Source organism: Mandrillus leucophaeus, unplaced genomic scaffold, assembly GCF_000951045.1.
Source record: "Mandrillus leucophaeus isolate KB7577 unplaced genomic scaffold, Mleu.le_1.0 Scaffold1390, whole genome shotgun sequence".
Lineage (NCBI taxonomy): Eukaryota > Metazoa > Chordata > Mammalia > Primates > Cercopithecidae > Mandrillus > Mandrillus leucophaeus.
The window spans coordinates 223,533-242,942 of record NW_012101355.1 but is presented as its reverse complement, the minus strand read 5'-3'; the positions used below and the strand labels follow the sequence as shown (position 1 = coordinate 242,942).

At 39.7% G+C, this 19,410-nt stretch overlaps 1 protein-coding gene and 1 pseudogene across 2 annotated transcripts in view; one reads left to right on the top strand and one right to left on the bottom strand.

Moving 5' to 3' along the window:
- The window catches only part of FAAH2 (fatty acid amide hydrolase 2), a gene marked incomplete at its 5' end in the record, with an annotated part of 178,555 nt that overhangs the window by 72,241 nt on the left and 86,904 nt on the right, over positions 1 to 19,410 (top strand). The gene's annotated exons all lie outside the window — the stretch shown is intronic.
- On the bottom strand, positions 2,826 to 5,754 carry LOC105534799 (annotated as a pseudogene). Its single transcript, XR_001005331.1, has one exon. The product of XR_001005331.1 is annotated as a C-1-tetrahydrofolate synthase, cytoplasmic-like (transcript).

Below are 19,410 nucleotides of genomic sequence, written 5' to 3'. Positions count from 1 at the left end.
CAATTATAAATAATGCCGCAGAGAACATGGGATTGCAGATACTTCTTAGAGATACTGATTTGAATTACTTATATATTACTAGAAGTAGCACTGCTGGGTCATATGGTACTTCTATTTTTAATGTTTTGAATGGCTGTACAAATTTACATTTCTACCACAGTGTACAAAGGTTCCCTTTTCTCCCTGTCCTCACCAACACTTACCTTTAAAAAAAATAATAGCTATGCTATTGGGTGGGAGGTGACATCTCATCTTGGCTTTGATATGCATTCACCTGATGATTAGCATTGTTGATTTTTTTTTCATATACCTAGAGGCCAGTTGTATGTCTCTTTTGAAGAAATGTCTATTCAGGTTGTTTGCCAAGTTTTCAATTGAGTTATTTGTTTCTGATGAGTTCTATGAATTCCTTGTATATTTTAAACATCAATCCTATGTCAAATATATGTTTTATAAATATTTTATCCCATTCAGTAGGTTGCTTTTTTATTTTATATTCTTTTCTTTGTGTGAAAATGCTTTTTAGTTTGCTATAAACCAATTTGTTTATTTTTGCTTTGTTAGCCTGTGCTTTCAGACATATATGCAAAAACTCATTGCCAAGACTAATGTTACAGAGCTTTTTCTCTCTATTTTCCTCTAGGAATTTCACAGTCAAGTCTTACATTTATTGTACTTTATTTTTTATTATTTTAGATTGAAAGGGTACTTGTGCATGTTGTTAAATGGATATATTGTGTAATGGTGAAGTTTGGGCTTCTAGTGTACCCATTATGCAAACAGTGAACATTTTATCCCATAGGTAATTTTTCAGCCCTCATCTACCTCCCACCCTTCTATAGTTTTGAGTTGCCAGTGTCAATTATTTCTGCCTACTTGTCCATGTGTTTCCATTGTTTAGTTTCCACTTATAAGTGAGAAACAGACTTTCTGTTTCTGAGTTATTTAACTTAGGATAATGACCTCAAGCTAAATTCACGTGGCTGCAAATGTCATGCTTTCATTTTTTATGACTGTATAGTATTCTGTGGTGTTTATATATCACATTTCTTTATCCAGTCAACCATTGATAAAAATTTAGGTTTATTTGATGACTGCTATTGTAAATAGTGTTGCAATAAACACAACACACAAGTTTAGTTGTCTTTTTGATATAATGATTTCTTTTCTTTTGATTAGTCAGGGGTGGAAATACTATGCTGAATGATAGTTTTATTTTGGTTCTTTGCGAAACCTCCATACTGTTTTCCATAGAAATTTTACTACTTTACAATATGCCAACAGTGTGTAAGCATTCTTTTTTCTCTGCATTCTCACCAACAAGTGTTATTTTTTACCTTAAAAAATAGCCATTCCGACTGGTGTAAGATGGTATCTCATTGTGGTTTTAATTTAAATTTCTCTGATGACTAGTGATGTTGAGCACCTTTTCATAAGTTTTTTTGTAGCCAATTGCATGTCTTTTAAGAAATGTCTGTTCATGTTTTTTGCTCACTTTTTAATTTTTTTTTCTTGTTGATTAGTTGTTTTTTTTTTTTTTTTTTCTTGTAGACTGTGGATATTAGACCATTTTCAGAGGCATAATTTGCAAATATTTCCTTCTCATCTGTAGTTTGTCTTTTTGCTCTGTTGATTATTTCCTTTGCTGTACAGAAGCTTTTTAGTTTATGTTCCATTTGTGTACTTTTGTTTTTTTTGCATTTGCTTTTGAAGTCTTAGTCATAAATTCTTTCCCTCAATGTCAGAAGAGTTTTTTGTATAGTTTTTGTTAGGATTTTTCTTGTTTGAGGTCTTACATTTAAGTCATAAATAAAACTTGAGATCATTTTTGTATATGGTGAGAGAGAGGGGTCCAGTTTCATTATTCTGAATATGGCTAGCCAATTTTGCCAGAACTCTTTATTGCTACTCAATAAAGCAATATTTCATGTCCTTTCTTCACTGTTTATTTTTGTCAACTTTGTCAGAGTTCAGTTTTTTACAGGTATGTGGCTTTATTTCTTGGTTCTCTGTTTGGTTCCATTCCATGTCTCCATTTTTTTTAACCATTACCATACTGTTTTCGTTACTATAGCTTTTTAGTATATTTTGAAGTCAGATAATGTGAGTCTCTTACTTTTTGCTTTTTATGCAAAATTTATTTGGCTCTTCAGGCTCTTTTTTTGTTATATATGTATTCTGGAATTTTTTTCTAACCCTGTGAAAAATTATGTTTGTAATGATAGGAATTATGTTTAGTCTTTAGATTGCTCTTGGTAATATGGTCATTTTAACTAGTGATACTTCCAGTCCATGAGCATAAGATCTTTTTCTGTTTCTGTCATCTATGATTTATTCTATCAGTGTTTTGTATTTCTCCTTATAGTTATCTTTAACCTCCTTGGTTAAACATATTCCTAGTATTTTATTTTTGTAAATGGCTAGTGTAAATGGGATGGAATATTTATTTGTTTCTTAGCTTTAATGTTATTGGTGTATCGAAATGCTATTGACTTTATTTACATTGATTCGATATCCTGAAACTTTACTAAAATTGTTTATCAAGTATATGAATTTTATGTAACGTCTAGGTTTTCTAGATATGTCATCAGCAAGCAGAGATAACATGACTCCTTCTTTTTAAATTTGGATCCCTTTCCTCTGGGTAAAACTGCCAGTAATATGTTGAATAGGACTGGTCAGAGTGGAGATCTTTGTCTTTGTTCAGTCCTTTATTTATTTATTTTTTTGGCAAAACTATTTCCTTTTATTCTGTGGAACATCACTAAAGTAAATAGATATGTGCATGATTTATGTTATTTGTACATGATGAGAATTAAGGCTGAAAATGACATCTGGGGAACCTCCTACTATTAGTTTCATATCTTCTGGGCAGGGACTGACTCTTGGCTCCCTTATACTTCCTAATTCCCAGTGGGCCTGAATAGACACTGGCCAAACTTTCAAAGTAGCTTCTTGAAGATGGATGATGATCGGTTTAGAATAATCCATTCACCTGTTCTGTTTCAGGGTCCAAATCAGTACAATAAAAACAGGGCCGGGTGGGGAGTCCATTGTGCTCACTGTTTCTACTAAAGGGTACAGAAAACCAGCCCCGATGCTGGCATTGATGTCGCAAATGGGCAGAACAAATCCTGTAGGAATACCTTTTTGCTCTGGGTTGTGAGACAAGGACAAATGTGTTTTGGCTATGCAGATGGGGAGATTCCCAAACCCCTGCTTTGTGTAGACTTCAGCTTTGTGTTGAGCTTTGGGGAGTAATTCAATGTCGTCTACTCCATCGATCTTCTGTGCAGTGATTCTGATTTTATCCTCAACTGGGAGTTTGAGGTCATAAAGGAGTTGGAAACTGCTGGGTGCTTGTGCTGCTCGCTAGATGGCCTGAGCCAGGGCTAAGGCACCTTTGCCCCCTTCTGCCCAGTGAGTGCACTTCACGGCATCAAAAGCCCCATGTTCTCTGGAAAGGTGGCTGAGGAGGTCTAGCTCAGTCTCTGTATCCATCTTGAATGCATTCACGGCCACTACTACTGGAATTCCAAACATTCTGCCATTTTCAATTTGTTTCTTCAAGTTACTGAAGCCTTTTTCAACCAGCTCTAGGTTCTCCTCTATGTAAGCCTTGGGAAGAGGCATTTCAGCAGTGACCACAGGGCCGCCCCCTGCATCTTGAGAGCACTGACAGTGTCAACAAGCACCACCACGTGAGGGTGGAGGCCGGAATACTGGGATTTGATGTTAAAAAATTTTTCCATTCCAATGTCTGCTCCAAATCCCACTTCCGTCACTGCAAACCCTTCTGGGCCAACAAGCTTGAGTGCGATCGGTCTGCAATGATCGGGGAATTGCCATGTGCGATGTTGGCAAATGGGCCGGCATGGACAAACGGCACTGGAGTGCCCTCCAATGTCTGCATGAGATTGGGCTTGATTGCGTCCTTCATAAGCACTATCAATGCACCACCCACCCCCAGATCTTCAGCGCGGATGGGCTCTCCTTTCTTACTGGATGCCACCACCATTTTGCCCAGTCTCTCTCTCATATCTTCTAGAGAAGTGGTGAGAGCCAGGACAGCCATAATTTCACTGGCCACAGAGATATCAAACTGGGCCGTCCTTATGTGACCTTTCTTTGTTGGAGCCTGTCCAATCATGATCTTCCTCAGGAATCTATCATTGGTATCCAACACTCTTTGCCAAGTTTTGATTTCTGGATCAATGTCCAATCTTACAAATCTGTTTATCTCTTCATCTGTCAGTGTGTTAGGGTCAGTCTTTTCAATGCCTAGTCTATTTAACCTTCGGATGTGGGTATCAGAGAACTTTCTCACTCCATTTACTGATAGCACCAAACGATTAAAGAGAGCCTTGTCTGTCTGGGGCAGTTCATGAAATATCTGAGCATCAATGGCCGCAGCAATGAGGTTATTAGCTACAGTGATGGCATGGATGTCACCTGTGAGGTGGAGATTAAACTCTTCCATAGGAATGATCTGGGAGTAGCCACCTCCTGCGGCACCACCTTTTATTCCAAAGATGGGGCCCTGAGAAGGCTGTCGCACACACAAAAATGTTCTGGTAGATATGGGCAAAAAGGGCTTGCACCAGCCCGATTGTAGTCGTGCTTTTCCCTTCTCCCGGAGTGTTGGGGTTATTCCAGTCACCACCCGGTATTTCCCATCAGGCTGGTGCTTCAGGTGTTCTAGTGCTGACAGCAGAACTTTGGCCTTTGTTTCACCATATAATTCTACCTCTTCAGACAGCAGACCAATTTCTCGAGCCAGCTTACCAATGGGCTTCAGTTTACAAGATCGTGATATATCAATATCACTTGGAACAGGTGTCTTGAAGTTAAGGTTGTTATACTGATTCATCCACTTTCCTGGCTTAAATTTCTCCAGGAAACACTTGGTACTCTCTACTGTGCTCTGTATGAGCATTGCAACCATCATGGGCCTGAAGCTACCAGGAACAGGCTCCGTCGTATGCCACATCAACCACAACTTTTCTCCCATTTTTTTTTTTTTTTTATCATGTGGGACATAGTTGATTCTACAGTGGATGACTATTGCCCCAGGTTTGATCCATTCTCCTTTAACCATTTCAGGCCAACCAGTTGCAACCACCAGTATGTCACCTTAATTACTTCCTCATCCAGATTGGCAGTCTTGGGGCGGCAGGTGGTCACTGTGGCATTGTTCCACAGAAGCAAGTCATTCATCGGGGCCCCGACTATTTTACTGTGCCCAATCACCACAGCATGCCTTCTGGCAATCTGCACCCCTGCCTCTTTGATGAGTTCCAAGCATCCTTTAGGCATACAAGGAATGAAACAGTCATTTAGGTCACCTCTAGCAAGTTTCCCAGCACTGATGCTAGTCAATCCATCCACATCCATTTCAGGTGCAATAGCATTGATCAGTCTTTTCAGTGTAATGGAATTCTCTGAATCTAGAGGTAACTGCACTATGAACCTGTGTATAGTAGTCTTCATTCAAAGATATAATATACTTGATCATCTCAGATTCTGTGGTTGTTCTTGGTAACTTAATGTCGGTGGCTTTCATCCCAATCTCTTCAGCAGCCTTCAGCTTCACATTATGTAAAGATTGGAATCATCTCTGTTGCCAACCTGTAATATTGCCAGGTCTGGTGTGAAACCAGGTACTTGCTCCTTCAACTGAATGACTTGATTCTTCAGTCTTGCCCTTATTTGCGCGGAGACCTCCTTCCCGTTCAGGATTTCTGCTGGCGCCATGGCCTTTATTAACTTGCCCATGATGGACACCACCAATATCCTGTTCAGTTCTTAGGAGGAATGCTTTAACCTTATCCTCATTCAGTATGATGTTGGCTATGGATTTGTCATAGATGGCTTTTATTAATTTGAGGTATGTATTTTCAATGCCCAGTTGGTTGTGAAGAAATGTTGGATTTTATCAAGTCGTTTTTCTTCATCAATTGAGATGATCATATAGTGTTTGTTTTTAATTCTGTTTATATGGTTAATTACATTATTGATTTGCATATGTTGAGCCATCCTTGAATCTCTTGGATCAAACCCACATGGCTTGATGTACTGTTTGTTTTAATTTGCTAGTATTTTATTGTGGATTTATGCAGCAATATGCACCAGGTATATTAGCTTGTAGGGTTTTTTAAAAAAATTATTTCCTTGTGTAATATTTGTATCAGGTGATACTGCTTTCATAGAATGAGTTAGAGAAGAATAGTTCTTCCTTGATTTTTTTGGCATAGTTTAAGCAAGATTGGAACAAGTTCTTCTTTGTATGTCTGGTAAAATCCAGCTGTGAATCAATTTGGTCCTGGACCATTTTTGTTGGATATTTTATATTACGGATTCAAATTCATTACTTGTTATTGGTCTGTTTAGGCTTTCCATTTCTTTCTGGTTCAGTCTTGGGAGGCTGTATGTTTCCAGGAAGTATCCATGTTTTCTAGGTTGTGTTCATTATAGTCTCTGATGATTTTTTGTGTTTGTGATATTGATTGTAACGTCAACTCTATCATTTCTGATTGTGTTTATTTGAGTCAGCTGTCTTCTCAGTTAATCTAGCTGGTAGTCTATCAATTTTGTCTATCCTTCCAAAGAACAAACTTTTCATTTTAGTGATAGTATAATTATTTTAATCTTAATTTCATTTAGTGCTGCTCTGGTGTTTATTTCTTTTATTCTGCTAGCTTTAGGTTTAGTTTTTTTTTTTCTTGTTATTCTAGTTCCTTGAAGTGAAACATTAGGTTGTAGGTTTGAGATTTTTCTCTCTTTTTGATGAAGGCATTTAATGCCATGATTTTTCCTCTTAATACTGCTATTGTTGCATCCCAGGAGTTTTGGTATGTTATGTCTCTATTTTTATTTGTTTCAAAAATATTATTTTATTTCTGCCTTAATTTCATTGTTTACCCAAAAGTCATTCAGGAGCAAGTTGTTTCGTTCCCATGTATTTGTGTTGTTTTGAGAGTTCCCCATATCGATTTCTACATTTATCCCACTATGGTCCAATTAGGTACTTGATATAATTATTATTTTTTCAAGTGTATTGAGCCTTGCTATATGGCCAAGCATGTGGTTAATTTGGGAGAATGTTCTATATGGAGATAAGAAAAATGTGTATTCTGTCATTTATATAACATTGTCAAATGTTATGTAAATATCTATGTGGTTCATTTGATCTGGGTTCAAGTTAAGTCCAGAGTTTATTGATTTCCTGCCTTCGTGATCTGTCTAGTATTGTCAGTGAGTTATTTGTGTTTCCCACTATTTTCATATTGCTTTCTATTTTCTTAGGTGTAGTCATATTTTTTTTTGTATGAATTTGGTCTTCCAGTGTAGCGTGCATATATATTTAGGATAGTTACATTTCTCATTATATAATGCCCTTCTTTGTTTTTTGTTTACTTCTGTTCATTTAAAGAATAGCTCAATTTTCTGTTCCGTGTGTGATACATCTTCTTCCCCATTTTGCTTTTTGTCTGTAGCCAGTAGGTGGGTGTCTTAGGCAGCAGTTAGTTGTGTCTTGCTTTTCCATCGAATATGCCAGCCTGTATCTTTTAAGTGAAGTATTTAGGCCATTTACATTCAATGTTAGTACTGATATATGAGGTTCTGTTTCTGTCACATTGATGTTAACTATGTGCTTTGTAGTCTCAGTCATGTAATTGCCATATAAGATCTGTAAGTTTTGCTCATGTGCACATGTGACATGTGCTTTTATGATGTCAGTGTCAGTTTTTTGTTTCCATATTTAGTACTCCTTTGAGCATTTCTTGTAGGGCTAGTTCAATGGTGATGAATTCCCTTACCATTTGCTTATATGGGAAATACTTTACTTCTTTTTCATTTATAAAGCTTAATTGGTGGGATATAAAATTCTTTACCGAGATTTTTTCTTTTTCTTTTTCCTCACAGAGGCTGAAAACAGGCTCTCAATCTCTACTGGCTTGTTAAGTTTCTGCTGAGAAGTCCACTGTTAGACCAGTGGGATTTCAATCATAGGTGATTTGATGATTCTCTGTAGCTGCTTTTTTTTTTCTTTGTTTTTATTATTATAGTTTAAGTTCTAGGGTACATGTGCACAGCGTGCAAGTTTGTTACGTACATATACGTGTGCCATGTTGGGGTGTTGCACCCATTAACTTGTCATTTACATTATGTATATCTCCTAATGCTATCCCTCCCCTCTTCCCCCACCCCACGACAGTCCCCGGTGTGTGATGTTCCCCTTCCTGTGTCCAAGTGTTCTCATTGTTCAATTCCCACCTGTGAGTGAGAGCATACGGTGTTTGGTTTCCTGTCCTTGTGATAGATTGCCGAGAATGATGGTTTCCAACTTCATCCATGTCCCTACAAAGGACATGAGCTCATCTGTTTTTATGGCTGCATAGTATTCCATGGTGTATATGTGCTACATTTTCTTAATCCAGGCTATCAAAAGGATCTAGAACTAGAAATACCATTTGACCCAGCCATCCCATTACTGGGTATATACCCAAATAATTATAAATCATGCTGCTATAAAGACACATGCACACGTATGTTTATTGCGGCACTATTCACAATAGCAAAGACAGAACCAACCCAAATGCCCATCAGTGTAGCTGCTTTTAAGATTTGTTTTTTCACATTGAACTTGGATAATCAGATAATTATATGCCTTGATGATATTAATCTTCTGTAGTATCTCACAGGTGTTCTCAGAATTTCTGGTATCTGGATATCTATAACTCTAACAAGATCAGGAAATGTTTCCTGAATTATTCCATCAAATATGTTTTCCAAACTTCTTACTTTTTCTTCTTCTCCCTCAGGAATGGCCATGCATTGTGAATCTGGTTGCTTTACATAATCTTATATTTCTTGAAGATGTTGTTCATTTTTAAATGTATTATTATTATTATTATTTTTTGCAGTTGCAAGATTTAATAGAGTGAAAACAGAGCTCCCATAAAACGGGAGGGGACCCAAAAGTGGTTGCCATTGCTGGCTCGAATGTCTGGGTTTCATATCCCGATCATTGTCCCTCCCCTTGTACTTTCAGGCAATAAATAATTGGCTATTTCTTTACCTCCTGTTTTAGCCCAATTAGCATTTTAGTGAGCTCTCTTTACTACGTGACTGGTCAGGTGTGAACTAAGTTGCAAGCCCCGTGTTTAAAGGTGGATGTGGTCACCTTCCCAGCTAGGCTTAGGAATTCTTAATCGGCCTAGGAAATTCAGCTAGTCCTGTCTCTCAGTACCCCCTCCCTCAACAGGAAAACCCAAGTGCTGTTGGGGAGGTTGGCTGACGATCGCTCTAACTGCCTCCTGCTGAATTGGGGTGTAGTAGGGGTTGTGCAGTTGAGATTTTCTTGGGGGGTGCTTTGGATGTTATCAACCTCAGAGCATGGGCTAGCAGACTGGTCCAGGAATCCACGGTAGATCTTAGTCATGGACTGCATCTGGGGCTCCATTTGAAGAATGATTTGTAGTTTTATAGCTTTGATTCTGGAAGAGACAACAAGGAGGTTAAAGATAAAGGGATTGAAATGTATGGCCTGCAGTGCAGGGGATTTGTATGGCCTGCAGTGCAGAGGATTATTTCTTTGACACACTTCACAGGCCCCGACTATCTGCTTGATAATTTTGAAAAGGCCTGGTCCAGTAAATAATAATTTGGCCATCTGATGGGTGCTATCAATGCTTAAGTGAAAGGTTTGGTGAAGCGTTTTAAGTAATTTCCATGGGTTAGCTGCAGGCAAAAATATTTTCCCTACTTCGGTGGCTAGTCATCCTGAGGGGAAGAAACTATGTCCTTGTGAGGTTCCCCATTCTATTTCTCCTGCTGAGTACTGGGGCTTAGTTTCCCAGAGGGGATTACCACATACTAGGGGTCCTTCTATAAGCATTTCTTATGGAGGGTCCTGCCTTGCGGCTCTTTTGGCTTCAATATCCGCTTGGCGTTTCCCTTCTATTTCCCTTTCCTTTCCTTTCTGATGACCCCAGCAGTGTAAGACTACCACCACTTTAGATTTCTGTGCAGCCAATAATAATCTCCTAATGGCTTCCTGATGTTTGATAGGTGTTCCCTCCGAAGTTAGGAATTCCCTTTCCCTCCATATTGCTGCGCGGGCATGGAGGACTAGGTAAGCATACTTAGAGTCTGTATATATATTTACCCTTTTTCCTTCTCCTAATTTTAGTGCCCGAGTGAGGGCTATTAGTTCTGCCAGCTGAGCGCTAGTTCCTGGAGTGAGGGGATTATTTTCAAGTATTCCATTATCACTGGCCACTGCATAATCTGACTTTTGAAGTCCTTTTTCTACAAAGAAACTTCCATCAGTGTACAAGTTGAGGTTGGGATCAGTCAAGGGAACCTCTAGAAGGTCCCCTCGAGCGGCATAGGTTTGAGCAATTACTTGTTGATAGTTATGTTCTGTTTTTTCTTCATTGTCTGGAAGAAATGCGACTCGATTAAGAATTGTACAAGTGCACAGTCACAGCACTGGTCCTTCTAGCAATGAGTATGCCATTCACATCACAAGATGTCCATACAGTAAGATCTCTTCCCTGTGTCATTTTAACTGCTTCAGATACTAAGACTGCTACTACTGCCACTACCCATAAATAATGAGGCCAATCCTTTGCCACTACATCAATTTTCTTGCTCAGGTATGCCACGGGTTACAAACTAGTCCCTCGGACCTGTGTAAGGACTCCTAGAGCCATTCTTGTTTTTTCTGTTACATATAAAGAAAAATCTTGCCCTGTTGGCAAGCGTAACACTGGGGCTTGGGTTAGGGCCTTCTTTAGGGCCTGGAAAACTGCTTCTGCTTCAGTTGTCCATCTTACTAAATGGTATTGGCTTTCAGAGTTTTCTTGATTCGTGTATATAATGGCCTGGCTATTTTCTGTACTGGGAATCCATATTTGGCAGACGCCAGTTATACCAAGGAACCCTCTTAGTTGCTTTAGGGTTTTGGGATGAGGATAAGCCAGTACAGGCTGGATACATTTGTCACTGAGGGCCCTGGTGCCTATGGATAATTTTAGCCCTAAGTATTTAACCTGCTGTGAGAAGAGCTGAGCCTTTGGTTTGGAAACCTTGTAGCCACAGGTGGTGAGGGAATTTAAGAGCACTTGGGTGGGGCTGGGTGCAGTGGCTCACGCCTGCAATCCCAGTAACCTGGGAGGAACAAGGCAGGCAGATCACAAGGTCAGGAGATTAAGACCATCCTGGTCAACACAGCAAAACCTTGTCTCTACCAAAAATACAAAAAAATTAACCGGGTCTGCTGGCGGGTGCCTGCAGTCCCAGCCACTTGGGAGACTGAGGCAGGAGAATGGCATGAACCCAGGAGGCGGAGCCTGCAGTGAGCTGAGATCACACCCCTGCACTCCAGCCTGGGTGACAGAGTGAGATTCTGTCTCAAAAAAAGATAATAATAAATAAATTATATATATATGTGTGTGTGTGTGTGTGTGTGTGTGTGTATAGAGTGCTTGGGTGGCTTGATGGCACAAGGTTTCTGAATGGGTGGCTAAAAGTAAATCATCCACATACCGAATGACAAGAATTTCCAGGTATGAGAACTGGCTCAAGTCTTGAGTTAATGCCTAGCCACATAGATGGGGTCTATCTCTGAACCCTTGGGGTAAAACAGTCCAGGTGAGTTGAGACGTTGGGTTTGAAGGATCTTCAAAGGCAAACAAGAATTGAGAGTCAGGATATACAGGGATGCAGAAAGAGGCATCCTTAAGGTCCAGGACTGTAAACCACTCTGCTTCCTCTGGTATTTGGGAAAGCAGAGCATAAGGGTTAGGTACAGCTGGATATAGAGTGACAACGGCCTCATTGATAATCCTGAGATCTTGCCCTAACCTCCACTGTCTGTTGGGTTTCTGTACTCCTAAAATTGGAGTATTGCAGGTACTACTGCATGGTTTTACTAGACCTTGGGCTTTTAGGTCCTTAACAATCTTTTGGAGTCCTTGTTGGGCCTCGGGTCTAAGGGGGTACTGCCTTTGGTAGGAAAAGGAGGTGGAATCCTTTAGTTTAACTTGAACAAGACGGGCATTCTTTGCTCGTTCATAGTGTCCTTCTGTTGCCCAGACTTCAGGATTAATTTCTTCCTCAAGCAGGGGACAACAAACGGGTGTTCCTTCTCCTATGTTCAGGTGTATAATGACCCCTGCTTTTGCTAGAATGTCTCTCCCTAACAAGGGAGTGGGGCTTTCAGGCATAATTAGAAAAGTGTGTGAAAAGGGTAAAGTTCCCCAATCACAACTTAGTGGCTGGGAGAAGTATCTAGTGACTGGCTGTCCTAGGACCCCTCAGATAGTGACAGATCTGGAGGACAGTTGTCCAGGACAGGAGAGTAAGACTGAGAAGGCTGTGCCAATGTCCAGGAGACAGTTAACCTCCTGGTCCTCAATGGTCAAGCATACCCGGGGCTGTGTGAGGGTGATGGCATGGGCTGGTGCTTGCCCTGGGTACCTTCAGTCCTGCTGCTGGATCATCTGCTTAGTGGTTTCTGACTCAGAGGACCTTCGTCCCCTGGGGCAGTGGGCCTTCCAGTGATTCCCTTGACATAAGGGGCATGGACAAGGGGGTGGCTTATTTCTACTTGGACAATCTTTTTTAAAGTGTCCTTGTAGACCACACTGGAAACAAGCTCTATTAGGCATTCGATTTGCCCAGACTTTCCGTGTTCCAGAGCCTCCAAATTCCACTTGCCTGAGGGCCATGACTAAAGCGGTGGCCTTTTTCTTATTTCATTTGTCCCATTCCGGCTGCTTCTCCTGATTTCTATTATAAAAAGCTGAAGTTGCCAAGTTCAATCGAGTTTCTAAGCTTTTCTCCAGGCCTAAGGCAGACTTTTTAAGGTTTTTTTCTAATGTCTGCAGCTGACTTAGTGGTAAACTTATCCTTTAATATTAGTTGGACTTCAGTGGAGTCAGGTGACAGAGAAGTATGCTTCCTCAATGCCTCCCAATTATTGAATACCCATTGTGTTTTTTTCTCAACCACCTCGGAGGAGCCATCTATTGTCCTGTCCTGAAGGGAGTTCCTGCTAGGTCTGGTCAGACCTTTGTATGGTAATTAAGATTTAAATCACCTGTTAGGAAACCTGCTGGGTTAAGGGAATTTTCAGTGGTTAATGTTAAATTATCTTTCTCTAACAGAATAGCCCCATACTTTAAGATTTTTTTAGTTAGTAAGCTACCTTTTTGCTTTTTTGACTTAGGATAGTTCTGAACCAGTGAGGTGTGCTCACAATGAGGTTTCCTCTAAAGGCTAACTTTCTACTTTCTTCTGTTAGCAAAACAGTTGCTGCTACAGATTGAATTCATTTGGGCCATCAGCAGGTTCCTGCGTTAAAGATTTTTTTATAGGAAGGTTACTGGTTGTCAGTGGCCTCAGTGCTTTTGGGCTATGCCCTTGTTTACACTGACAACAAAGTTATAGGGTCATGGAGAAAACCTTCAGTTATCAATTATAGGTTTTAAATTCACCCTGGCTTTTAAAGAAATAGGGTACACTGTTTTGTTCTTTACTACTTCTGTCTTTCTCTTTCTTTCTCCTTTCTCTTTGTAGATGGATTTTGGAAACACAGTGGAAGGACGTTCACTTCTTGCCCCCATTTGCCACTATAGGAATATGTGCCTCCCTTTTATTTACTCAATTTGCTTTCATCCTGATCTATTATGTTGTTGTAGACCCAGTTCCAGTTGTTAAAATACTGGGTTATCAGTTCTAAGGCCCTGGCAAGGGTGGTGGAGAACAGGTCCCACACAACTGCTCATGTCAAGAGCTAAATTGTATGCCTAAATTGGGAGGGACACCAGGGACAAGACTCCCTGGGTTCATAGCCTAGGGGCCTAAGGATGCAGCGTAGAGCTTCCTTAGATCCCTTTGGAGATCGTAGAGCTTCCTTAGATCCCTTTGGAGATACAACCTTCTCTAATACTTGGGAGAGGAAGTGAAAGTCTGAAGCATTAGTATCTAGGAGGCAGGGATTGGAGGAAGTAGATTCAGAGGTAAGGAGAATTTGGGGCTTCTCTTTCAAGAAAGTCATGGTCAGGACCCAGGAGGTTTGGGTCAGAAGGAAAGGTAGGGGCGCACTAATGGGCGACTGTTGAGTAGAGACTTCTGACTGTGCCATGATCTCAACTGGCTAATGCTGGGAGTTCGGGATGATTGGCTTTCTGCCTCTAGTCAGCCCTCAGCTTCCCCAGGAAAATTGATAGCAGAAGCTGGTTCCAGGCAGACCAACACTCCCAACCCAGAAGGATTGGGGGTTGTTAGAAAGCCCTCTCCCAGACAGCCTCACACTTGAGCCTTAAGCCCAGCAGCCACGCTAATCATTTTTAACTGGCTGACAGGTGCCTGGCATTTTCCTCCAGTTATAAGGAAGGATAGGACAGAATAGCAAGTGAAAGTGGTCCAATATTACTCACCACTTTGGAGGTCCCTTCATGGTCGCCAAATGTTACCGGGGGGCTCCTTGCTCCTAGAACTCCCAAGATGGTGGTGGGCCGCTTCCAAGATTGTGGAAAGCCTCATGTTCTCTCACCTGGGATTCTTGGCCTCATGGATTCCAAGGAATGGAATCTTGCACCATGCAGTGAGTGTTATATCTCTAATAGAAGCTGTGGGTCATGGAAGAGAACCGTGGAACCCTGCAACTAGTGTTCAGCTTGATTAGGACAAACCCAGGCACTTAGCCATGCAGGAACAATGGTGAGCCTTTAGCCCAATCGGGAGTGGCAATGGGCACCTCTCTGGATCAGGAGCACAGCAGACACCCTGCCAGCTCCAGAGGGGTGGAAATCAGTGGCGGGTCTGTGATGGTGGCAAACAGCAGGGGTAGATGGTGAACGAAAGCTCAACTCCAGCCATAACAAACACGGACCAGAAGAGTGTGCAGTTGCAAGATTTAATAGAGTGAAAACAGAGCTCCCATAAAATGGGAGGGGACCCAAAGGGGGTTGCCCCATTTTTAAATTTTTTTAAATTTTTTCTCTGTGTTAATTTAAAAGAACAGTCTTCAAGTTCTGAAATTCTTTCTTCTACCTCATCTACTATGTTGTTAAAGTTTTCAACTGTATTTTGTAATTCATTTAGTGACTTTTTAATATTCAGAAGATCTGTTTTTTCAATACATTTGTCTCATCTTTCCTATCCTGAATTTTTAAAATGTATTTATGTTGGTTTTCAACATTCTTTTGAATCTAATTGAACTACCTTACAATCTATATTTTCAATTCTTTATCTGTAATTTCAAAATGTTCATTTTGGTTAGGATCCATTACTATGGAGATATTGATGTCCTTCAGGGATGTCAAAACTCCCTTATTGCACTGCCAGAGTTCTTGCACTGGTTCCTTCTCATTTGAAGAAGCTGTCACTTCTTAGTTTTGAAATTGGGATTGTATAGATAAAAATTCCTCAGTGGTATGATTGTAATGGATGTCCTGTATAATCTTTTGGCTCCATCTCTGGGTGCTTTCAAGGTGCCCACAGGGCTCTGTATGAGTTATTTGGCTATATATAATTTTTGTGTTGTGGCTTTCTCAAATGCTGCTTATTGTAGTGATGCATTGGCCATATGATCTGGCACACTATCTTCTGTGAGCTGGGAGTGCAGAGCTCTCAGAAAGCTTATCTTGCACCTTCGCACTATGCTGTGTCAGCAGATTTTTATTTGGTGGCAAGTTTGGTCTACAGTAGAGTAGGGGATGTCTAAGACACAGCTTACCCTGGGGTACTCTAATGAAGTATGGAAACATCCACCCTGATGGGAGTGGTGGAGGGAGTGTTTGGTTTGATATGCTGAGAACGTAGGGGTGGGGTCTGCACCAGCAACTTGTCCTGGACAGGGAGGAACATAGTCTGCTTCCCTATAATGCCCCTGACACAGGGATCATAACCTTCAGTTCAGATAGATGCTGTCCTTTATCTCTAGTCCACAATGTGACTGAGGCCTGCAGGAAACGCCCATCTGCCAGCTTCTGCCAAAATTGCCTTTGGGCAGACATCTTCCTGCAGCCCAAAACATACAGCTCTGTGGCTGCTCTGCACTCTGTGGCAGGGATGCTACCACTCTGTGTAGAGAGAGGAAGATGAACCCCAGTCATTGTTTGAGCTCAGGAGGTGGGCACACATTCAGTGTGGATGGAGCCGCTATTAAAAGTGCTAGAAAAGCTACCACAAAGTGCACTTGTACCAGCCCCCAGTGGGAAAATCCTTGGCTGCGTCTGTGGCAATAGATGGGGTAGCAGGAGGTAATCTCCTCTCTACATTTGTTGCCAGTCACTAGTGCATCCACTGAGACAGAACCATACTCTCTCCTGCATTGGAGATCAGCATTGTACCTGTGTTTCCTTTGTCGCAAGGGGTGCTTTGGAGGACTCTGTTTACCATTCCCATAATGGTGGCTCATGCCAAAGGCTAGATCTCTAGGGATCCTGCAGTTCCCTAGAGATCTAATGATCCTCTTATTTGTTGAAGTCAAAGCAGATTCTGGGATATGTTTGCAGGATATCTGTTGATGCAGTGAAATAAGAGCTGAGATTCCATGGGCAGGATGGTGGCTTATACTGGGTGCAAAACCTTTATGACACCTTCCACCTGAATTTGGGTTGAAGAATCATGTGAGTACAACTGCAGGAGCTCACCAACCAGTGTTCTGCCCCCAGGAAGTTCCCAAATAACCATTGAGAGTGTTACTCAGGCTCATGAGGGCAGAGGAACTTTCCAACAATTTGTTGGTCAGCAGTCTTTTGCAGGGGTGAGGGAAGCAAAGAAATACCCTACCTAACCTGTCCATGGAACTCCAAGTTTTTTGGGGGCCAATCTCTGCCAGATTTTTGCTGCCTTTCTTTTCTGTACCCCAACTTATTATATAGCTCTCTGAGAGTTTTTGGCACTCTTCCCTCAGCTTTCCACTCGGGGTGACTGCTCACCCATAACTTTGATCTCTTTTATAAGAAGAACTGGCATTTGACATCTCTAGTCAGTCATCTAATGGGAAGCCTGGAAGGGGTTCACATTGGAGAAGCTGCTCCCAACTCGAATCAGAAAGATGCTAATTTCCTGGTCTGAGAACTGGCGAGTCTTATGTTTAAATCTTCAATCCATTTTGAGATGATTTTTGTGTATGGTTTAAGATAAGGGGTTAATTTCATTCTTTTGCAAATGGATATCCAGATTTCATAAAATAACTTACTGAAGAGATTGTTCTTTCTTCACTCTGTATTCTTGTTACTTTTGTCAAAAGTTTTTTGACTTTATATGCATGGGTTTAGTTTTATTTGCTTTCTATTCTATTCAATCAGGCAATGTGTCTGTTTTTATGCCAGTACCATACTGTTTTGATTACTATAGCTTTGTAATGTAATTTTAAATTAGGAAGTGTGATGCTTCCATATTATTATTATTATTATTTTGATAAAGATTGCTTAGGCTATTCATGGCTTTTTGTAGCTCCATACAAATTTTAGGATTATCTTTTCTATTTATGTAAGAAAGTGTCATTTGAATTTTGATAGGAATTGCATTGAGTGTAGGTCTGGTTGGTTCATATGAAGATATTAACAATATTAATTTTTCCAATCTGTGAACATGGAATGTCTCTCCATTCTTTTCTGCTTATTTTATTTTTTTATCAATGTTTTATAATTATTAGTGTACAGACTTTCTCCTCTTGGTTGAACTTACACCTGAGTATTTTAATCGTTTTAATGCTGTTGTAAATTAGATTATTTTCTGATTTATTTCTAACATTTTATGTGAAATATTAGGATTTTTATGTATGAGAGCATGTCATTTGCAAACAGACAATTTCATGTTTTCCTTTCCAATTTGCATGCTATTTATTTATTTATTTATTTATTGCCTCATTGCTCTAGGACTTCCAGTAACATGTTCAATAGAAATAGCCATAGTGAACACCTTTGTCTTATTCCTTATGAGGAAAAGCTCTCAGCTTTTCACCATTAAGTTTGATGATAGCTGTGGGCTTGTGATATATGACCTTGATTGTGTTGAGGTAGATTTCTTCTGTACTTAATTTGTTGAGAGCTTTTATCATAAAAAATAATGTTGAATCTTGTCAAGTGTATTTTTCTTTACATCTAATGAAATGATACTGTGATTTTTATCCTTCATTCTGGTAATGTGGTGTATCATGTTTATTGATTTTCATATACAGACTTGTGTCCCTTAACCATTGTGATACACTTGTAGAAATGCATTGTTAGACAATTTTGTTATTGTGTGAACAATATAGAGTGTACTTATAGAAGCATAGATGGTATAGCCTACTACAAACCTTGGTTATATAGTATAGTCTATAGTTCCTAGAATACTAACATGGACAGCATGTTACTGTACTGAAAATTGTAGGCAATTTTAACACAATGGTAAGTATGTGTTTATCCAAACATATATAAACATAGAAATATTACTGGCATTATAATATTATGCGATCAACATTGTAAATATGGTTATTATTGACCAAAATATCATATGCAGCACATTGTTGTATTAAAACATCTATTCATCCCAGGGAAAATTCTCAATTAATTGTTTTGTATTATCCTTTTAACATGCTGTTGAATGAGGTTTTCTGGTGTTATATTGAAGATTTTTATATTTATGTTAATCTCAGATATTTACCTATAATTTTATTTTTTTATCTGGCTTTGATATCGGGGTAATTCTGGAATTGTAGAATGGGTCTGAAATTTTTTCCTCCTCTTTGACTTTTCTGAAGAGTTTGAAGATTGCCATTGATTTTTCTTTAAATCATTGGTAAAATTCACTAGTGAAGCCATCAGGTCCTGGGCTTCTTTTTTTGGGAGACTTGATTACTTACTTACTCTTTTTATTCATGATTGGCGTGTTCAGACTTTCAGTTTATTAATGATGCAGCCTTTGTAGTTTTTGTGGTGTAGGTTCTATGTTTCTAGGAAATTGTTTATTTCTTATAGGTTATCCAATCTGTTGGCATATAATTGTTTATATTAGTCTCTTACAATTTTTATACTTCTGCATTACCACTTGCTATGTCCACTTATTTTTTATTTTATTTATTTGAGTCTTTTCTCTATTTTCTTAGGTAGTCCAGCTAATGTTTTGTCAATGTTCTTCATTTTTAAAAAAAATATTAGTTTTTCTGTTTTATTTGCATAGATGTGTTTATAGTATTCTCTGATGGTAGATTGTATTTCTGTGGGGTCGGTGGTGATATCCCCTTTATCATTTTTTATTGCGTCTATTTGATTCTTCTCTCTTTTCTTCTTTATTATTCTTGCTAGCAGTCTGTCAATTTTGTTGATCTTTTCAAAAAACCAACTCCTGGATTCATTGATTTTTTGGAGGGTTTTTTGTGTCTCTATCTCCTTCAGTTCT